The sequence below is a fragment of the Piliocolobus tephrosceles genome, chromosome 9 (assembly GCF_002776525.5).
Source record: "Piliocolobus tephrosceles isolate RC106 chromosome 9, ASM277652v3, whole genome shotgun sequence".
In the NCBI taxonomy this organism is placed as follows: domain Eukaryota; kingdom Metazoa; phylum Chordata; class Mammalia; order Primates; family Cercopithecidae; genus Piliocolobus; species Piliocolobus tephrosceles.
Window position 1 is genome coordinate 70,005,055 of NC_045442.1, and position 6,531 is coordinate 70,011,585.

Below are 6,531 nucleotides of genomic sequence, written 5' to 3' on the forward strand. Positions count from 1 at the left end.
CGGTGGCTCAAGCCTGTAATCCCAGCACTTTGGGAGGCCGAGACGGGTGGATCACAAGGTCAGGAGATCGAGACCATCCTGGCTAATACGGTGAAACCCTGTCTCTACTAAAGAATACAAAAAACTAGCCGGGCGACTAGGCGGGCGCCTGTAGTCCCAGCTACTTGGGAGGCGGAGGCAGGAGAATGGCGTAAACCCGGGAGGCGGAGCTTGCAGTGAGCTGAGATCCGGCCACCGCACTCCAGCCTGGGCGACAGAGGCAGACTCCATCTCAAAAAAAAAAAAAAAATAAATAAATAAATACAATAAAAGTTCTCTAGGCAGCCGGGCACGGTGGCTCACACCTGTAATCCCAGCACTTTGGGAGGCCAAGGTGGGCAGATCACTTGAGGTAAGGAGTTCGAGACGAGCCTGACCAATATGGTGAAACTCTGTCTCTACTGAAAATACAATGATTAGTTGGTCGTGGTGGTGGGCGCCTGTAGTCCCAGCTACTAAGGAGGCTGAGACAGGAGAATTGCTTGAACCTGGGAGGCGGAGGTTGTAGTGAGCCAAGCCAAGATTGTGCCACTGCACTCTACCCCGGGCAACAGAGCGAGACTCCATCTCAAAAAAAAAAAAAAAAAGAAAAAAAGAAAGTTCTCTAGGCTTTAGTTTCCTCAATATAAAATGAATGGAATGGACTGTTGACCTCTAAGCATTCTAATAAGTCTAGAACTGATTATCAATACTTCATTAATGGTATTTGTCATTCTCCCTCAGGTTTTGGGGGATTTTTTTTTTTTTCTTATCAGTAGAAATAGGGTCTCACTCCGTTGGCCAGGCTGGTCTTGAACTCCTGGCCTCAAGCAATCCTCCTGCCTTAGCCTCCTAAAGTGCTGGAATTACAGACATAATCTTACTCAGATTTTTAAAGAAGCCATTTACAAAGATATAAAATTTGGGGGCCAGATGTGGTGGCTCATGCCTACTTTGGGAGGCCGAAGCGGGTCAATCATCTGAGGTCAGGACTTCGAGACCAGCCTGCCCAACATGGTGAAACCCTGTCTCTACTAAAAATACAAATAAGTATCTGGGTGTGGTGGTGAGCGCCTATAATCCCAGCTATTGGGGAGGCTGAGGCCAAGAGCAAAACTCTGTCTCAAAAAACAAACAAACAGGTTGGGTGCATCATGCACATATTTAGCATCATGCTAACATTCACATTAGTTCCTCATATGTAGTGTAAATATCTGAGGGAGAAAATATATGAATAAATAAATAGATACCCCTATCCATTTATACCTTCCAAGTCCCACCCAGAATTCTGGTCTCCCGGCCAATTCCACCTGCAACCTCTCCCCACTTCCTCCACACCAAGACTCCCTCTCTCCCTACAAAAGAGAAATCTTTCTTAGTATATTAGAATCACATAAATTTCCAACACCAATCTCTAATCTACCATTTACTAGCTCAATAATCTTTGGTAACTTCCTGAACTTTTTAAGCCTCAGTTTTCTTTAAAACTAAAGTAACTAGTACCAGCTGCAGAGCAGAGTGTTGTTATAAGATAAAATGAGATAATGTGCCTGGCACATTAATAATCACTCAATGAATGTCAGCTATTATTATTATTGCCTTAACACTGTTGTAATATTTATTTACTTATTTATTTATTTATTTTGAGACAGAATCTTGCTCTGTTGCCTACTTTGGAGTGTAGTGGCATGATTTCGGCTCACTGTAACCTCCACTTCCTGGGTTCAAGCGATTCTCCTGCCTCAGCCTCCCGAGTGGCTGGAATTACTGGCAGGCATCACTATGCCCAGCTAATTTTTGTATTTTTAGTGGAGACGGGGTTTCACCATGTCAGCCAGGCTGATCTCGAACTCCTTAAGTGATCTGCCCACCTCAGCCTCCCAAAGTGCTGGGATTACAGGCCTGAGCTGCTGTGCCTAGTCCATATTTATTTACATTTACAGTAAAGGAGTACTAAAAAAAACTAATAGGACCAGCGAGGTGGCTCACACCTATAATCGTAGCACTTTGGGAGGCTGAAGAGGGAGGCTCACTTGAGTCCAGGTGCGCGAGATCAGCATGGGCAACATAGGGAGATCCTGTCTTTATAAAAAGTACAAAAATTAGCCAAGCACCTGTAGTCCCAGCTCTTGGAGAGGCTGAAAAGCAAGAGGATGCCTTAAACCCAGGCGACTGAGGCTGCAGTGAGCCATGATTACTCCACTGCACACCAGCCTGGACGATAGCGAACGCGTCTTAAAAAAAAAAAAGGTTTAAATTATGAACTGACCAGTGAATTTTCTCCTCAAACTTCCATTCTTTTATCTCTTCTGAGAAACTTACTATGTGTTGCACTAATGCAGCACAGTTTAGAGTTTGCTTAACACTTTGTAATTTTGAAAACTCTTAGGCTGGGCGTGGTGGCTCAAGCCCGTAATCCCAGCACTTTGGGAAGCCAAGCTGCCAAGGCAGGAGGATTGCTGGGTATCACAGCCAGACCAGCTTAGGCAACATAGCAAGACCTCGTCTCTACAAAAAAAATTTTAATAACTAACTGGGCATGGTTGCATGCACCTGTGGTCCTATCTACTCGGGAGGCTGAGATGGGAGGATAGCTTGGGCCCAGGGGGTTGAGGTAGCAGTGAGCTGTGATGACACCACTGCACTCTAGCCTGGGCAACAGAGTGAAAACCTGTCTCAAAAAAAAAAAAAAAAAAGAAAAGAAAATTCTTACTTTGAGAGGCTGAGGCGGGAGTATCACTTGAGCCCAGGAGTTTGAGACCAGCCTGGCAACATAGCAAGACCCCATCTCCAAAAAAAAATCAGCTGGGCATGGTGGCCCTCACCTGTAGTCTTAGCTCTATTCAGGAGACAGAGGTATGAGGATGGCTGGAGCCCAGGAGGTTGAAGTTGCAGTGAGAAATGATCTTGCCACTGCATTCCAGCCTAAGTAACACAGTGAGACCCTGTTGCAAAAAAAAAAAAGACAATTCTTTGTCCTGTCAACTACTATATAAAACTCTTCAGGGGCAGAATCTTGTCTCACACTTTCATGTTAATATATTGTGCTTATTTCATTGTTAAGTATTTTTTTCTCTATCAGTCTGCCCTCATAGGGTCTGAGTAATTCCAAGGCAGAGATCAAGTTCTACCTGTATTTGTATCCTGAAGGCTTAGCAATCAGACACAAATAAGTCCCAATAAATATTAAGTGGATAAATGAATTAATCTTTTTTCCCTGCAATGCCTTACACAGTACTTTACACATAACAGGAGTTCAGTAGAGCTTGTTATTGGATTTATGCAGAAATCTTTTGGACTCAACCACCACACAAAGCTTTATCTTGCCTCAGAAAAGCACTTCTATTTTAAAGTTTAGCTGCTGACATTACAAATTAGGTTTTACTCTAACATATATCAAATAAATGGGTTCAGTGACTAACCACATCAAGACCAGCTGAAGAAGGATTTTAAAAGCCTTTTTTTCTTTTTTCTTTTTTCTTTTGAGACGGAGTCTCGCTCTGTCGCCCAGACTGGAGTGCAATGGTGCGATCTCGGCTTACTGCAGAATCTCCGCCTCCCAGTTTCAAACCATTCTCCTGCCTCAGCTTTCCAAGTAGCTGGGATTGCAGGCGCTCACCACCATGCCTGGCTAATTTTTGTATTTTTTAGTGGAGACGGGGTTTCACCATGTTAGCCAGGCTGGTCTCGAACTCCTGACCTCAAGCAATCTGCCCGCCTCCGTCTCCCAAAGTGCTGGGATTACAGGCGTGAGCCACCGCGCCCAGCCAAAAAGCCATTATACTAATTAATGCATTTGTGAACCTCAACATGAAAAAATCCAGTTATGTAATCACGAGAGGTTATCCTTTTCAAATTTATACTTACAAAAGATAGAAAAATGATCACAAAACTCGTATCTGTCGATTGAAATAAATTATTTTTATTACTGACTTGAAGCCATTGTTTTCACTACAAATAACAGTCAACCAGAAAAGTGGTCCACACCTATTTCCAGAAAACACTCCTTAAGACTCAAAGACTAGATGTTTTCCCCCTCAGTGATTTTAACTCCTGAGAGACACCTTTTATTTCAACATTGAGACATTCAAAACATGTTCTGTCTCCTAAAATAAAATTTCATTCATTTCTTAAAAGGCAAATAGCTTGATAGGCACACTTTAAGAACACTAGGTTTTACATCCAAATAATTAAAACCATCCCTAGATTTAGTGTTCAGCCTGCTGCTGCAATTTAAAAAAAAAAAAAAAAATTGGTTTTTTAGTTACATTTGCGGAAGGTGTAAGTGTCGTATTCCACATTTTTTCACCATATCATCTAACCTGACTACCTTGCATATATTTCATAAGCACATCGTAAAGAAATTGTACACTTGAATGAGTCTGGGAAGAAACGTAAGCTTAGCACACACCCCCTTCTTCCAACTCAATACGCTTCAGAGGAAGCAACCTTAGTGCTTTTTTCTTCTCAAGAATCGCTCTCTCCCCCCCCCCCCCAACCCTGCGCTTTATTTTAGAGTAGCAATCATTCATTATCCTACTCGTAGTTTCTCAGCGAAAAGAACCTTCCCAACTAATACTAGTTCACCAGGACTTCCCTTTCGCATCTCAGAGTGTCCGTGGGGAATTTCTCCGGAAAGAGGGAAAGGAGGCGGTGACGGTCTGGGACGCCACCATTCCCGCCACGCCATGTAGGACCCAGGTCCTGGCGCGCGGTCCCCGACCCGCCTCAGGCAGAGCCCGGGGATCTGTAAAGATCTGATCCCTTCTCCTCCCTCCACCCCCTAACCAGTGAAAAGAAAACTGGGCCCAGCCTCTGTGCTCTCATTCAACATACCCTCCTCCTGGCTGTACCCCATTTCTTCCCACTTCTTTCCCAATGTAGCCTGGTCCCTTTATCCAGTTCCGAGTCTCCGTAAACACCCTGCTCCCAACACACACACCCCTCCAAGCTCCAGCCCGCGCCCCTTGAACCCCACTACACCCGGGTCCCTCCCCCTGGACCTCCCAGCAGCTCTAGCCCTCCCTGCGTGCCCTAGAGCAGACCGGCGCCGCGTCCCTGTACCCACAGGACCCAGGTCCTGCCCCACACGTCACACTCAGGTCCATTCCTCCCGCGACCTAACCTTCCCCGAGCCCCCTCCCCAGGCGCAACCCCTTACACCCCGTTACCCCCGGCCCCGCCCCCCTGAGGGTGTCGCACTCACCGCTCCTGCCGCCGCATACTTAACCGCCGCGGCTGCTATAGCTACAGGGAGCCAAGGCAACCAGCTCTCGCGACACTTTCCTTGGCCACAGCGAGAGCAGACGAGAAGAGACTCTCGCAAGAAAGTAAATGAGTCAGGCTGGAAACGGCGAAGTATATCTCGCGATAGCACAGTTTAAAATGGCGGCCTCAAGGCGTTTTATGGGTGGCCCGGAAAGGCATGGAGGTGGGGCACGGGCGAGGATGAAGCTTAAATTGGCCGGGAGTCGGAAAACGATTGCAGGCGGGACCGTCCGAAGGGGCTGAGGAAACTTAATATGGCAGACCCTACACTGGGATAATTTTAGGGATATGGTCTTCTTTTCCCGATTTCCTCAAACGTAGAGCAGCGTCGCCTTTAGCTGAAGGTTCGTTTTCCCAGCATTTTCCTTCTCCAGGCGGAGTAGTTGGAGACAGAGAGGGCAAGCCAGAAACTGACCTTCCCATCTCCTCATTCCCTTCCATCAAGAACTTTTCATCGTTCTTTCCCCACCCTGGTTTGTAAATGGTATTTAGCTTCAGAGAAACGTTTCTCCATGGGTGCCCTGCCCCATCAGTTCGCCCCAGCCATATAGGAAGTTACCAAAAAAAATTTTTTTTATTGACCTTGGATGCAGAAAGGAACCGCACTGGTGTGTGATTTGAATTTTGCAACTGTTGCTTCCTGCCCTGTGGCCACGTCCCCCTTACTTGGTGACTCTCAGCATTTAGTTGTGGGGCTTTGTCTCTCTGCTCTCAGAGAACTATAAAAGCAGACTAATTGAACAGCATCTAATTGAACAGAAGGTGAATTTAAAGAACGTTGGTCGACCGGGCGCTGTGGCTCACGCCTGTAATCCCAACACTTCGGGAGGATGAGGCGGGAGGATTGCTTGAGCCCAAATGTTCGAATCCAGCCTGGCCAACATGGCGAAACCCCGTCTCTACAAAAAATACAAAAATGAGCCGGGCATGGGCCTTAGCAGTGTCTCACGCCTGAAATCCCAGCACTTTGGGAGGCCGAGGCGGGCGGATCACGAGGTCAGGAGATCGAGACCATCCTGGCCGACATAGTGAAACCCGGTCTCGGTCTCTACTAAAAATACAAAAATTAGCTGGGCGTGGTGGCATGTGCCTGTAATCCCAGCTACTCGGGAGGCTGAGGCAGGAGAATTGCTTGAACCAGGGAGTTGGAGGCTGCAGTGAGCCGAGATCATGCCACTACACTCCAGCCTGGCGACAGAGCGAGACTTCGTCTCAAAAAAAAAAAAAGAAAAAAAAAAAAAAAAA

General features: G+C 46.4%; 1 protein-coding gene across 1 annotated transcript in view; it reads right to left on the reverse strand.

Annotated features, from left to right (window-relative positions):
* USP54 (ubiquitin specific peptidase 54) overlaps nt 1–6,072 on the reverse strand; it is a 121,486-nt gene extending 115,414 nt beyond the window's left edge. The window contains exon 1 of the mRNA XM_023204950.3: nt 5,225–6,072. The gene's annotated coding sequence lies outside the window, so the exon portion shown is untranslated. The remainder of the gene's footprint in view (nt 1–5,224) is intronic.
* Between the last annotated feature and the right edge of the window lie 459 nt (nt 6,073–6,531).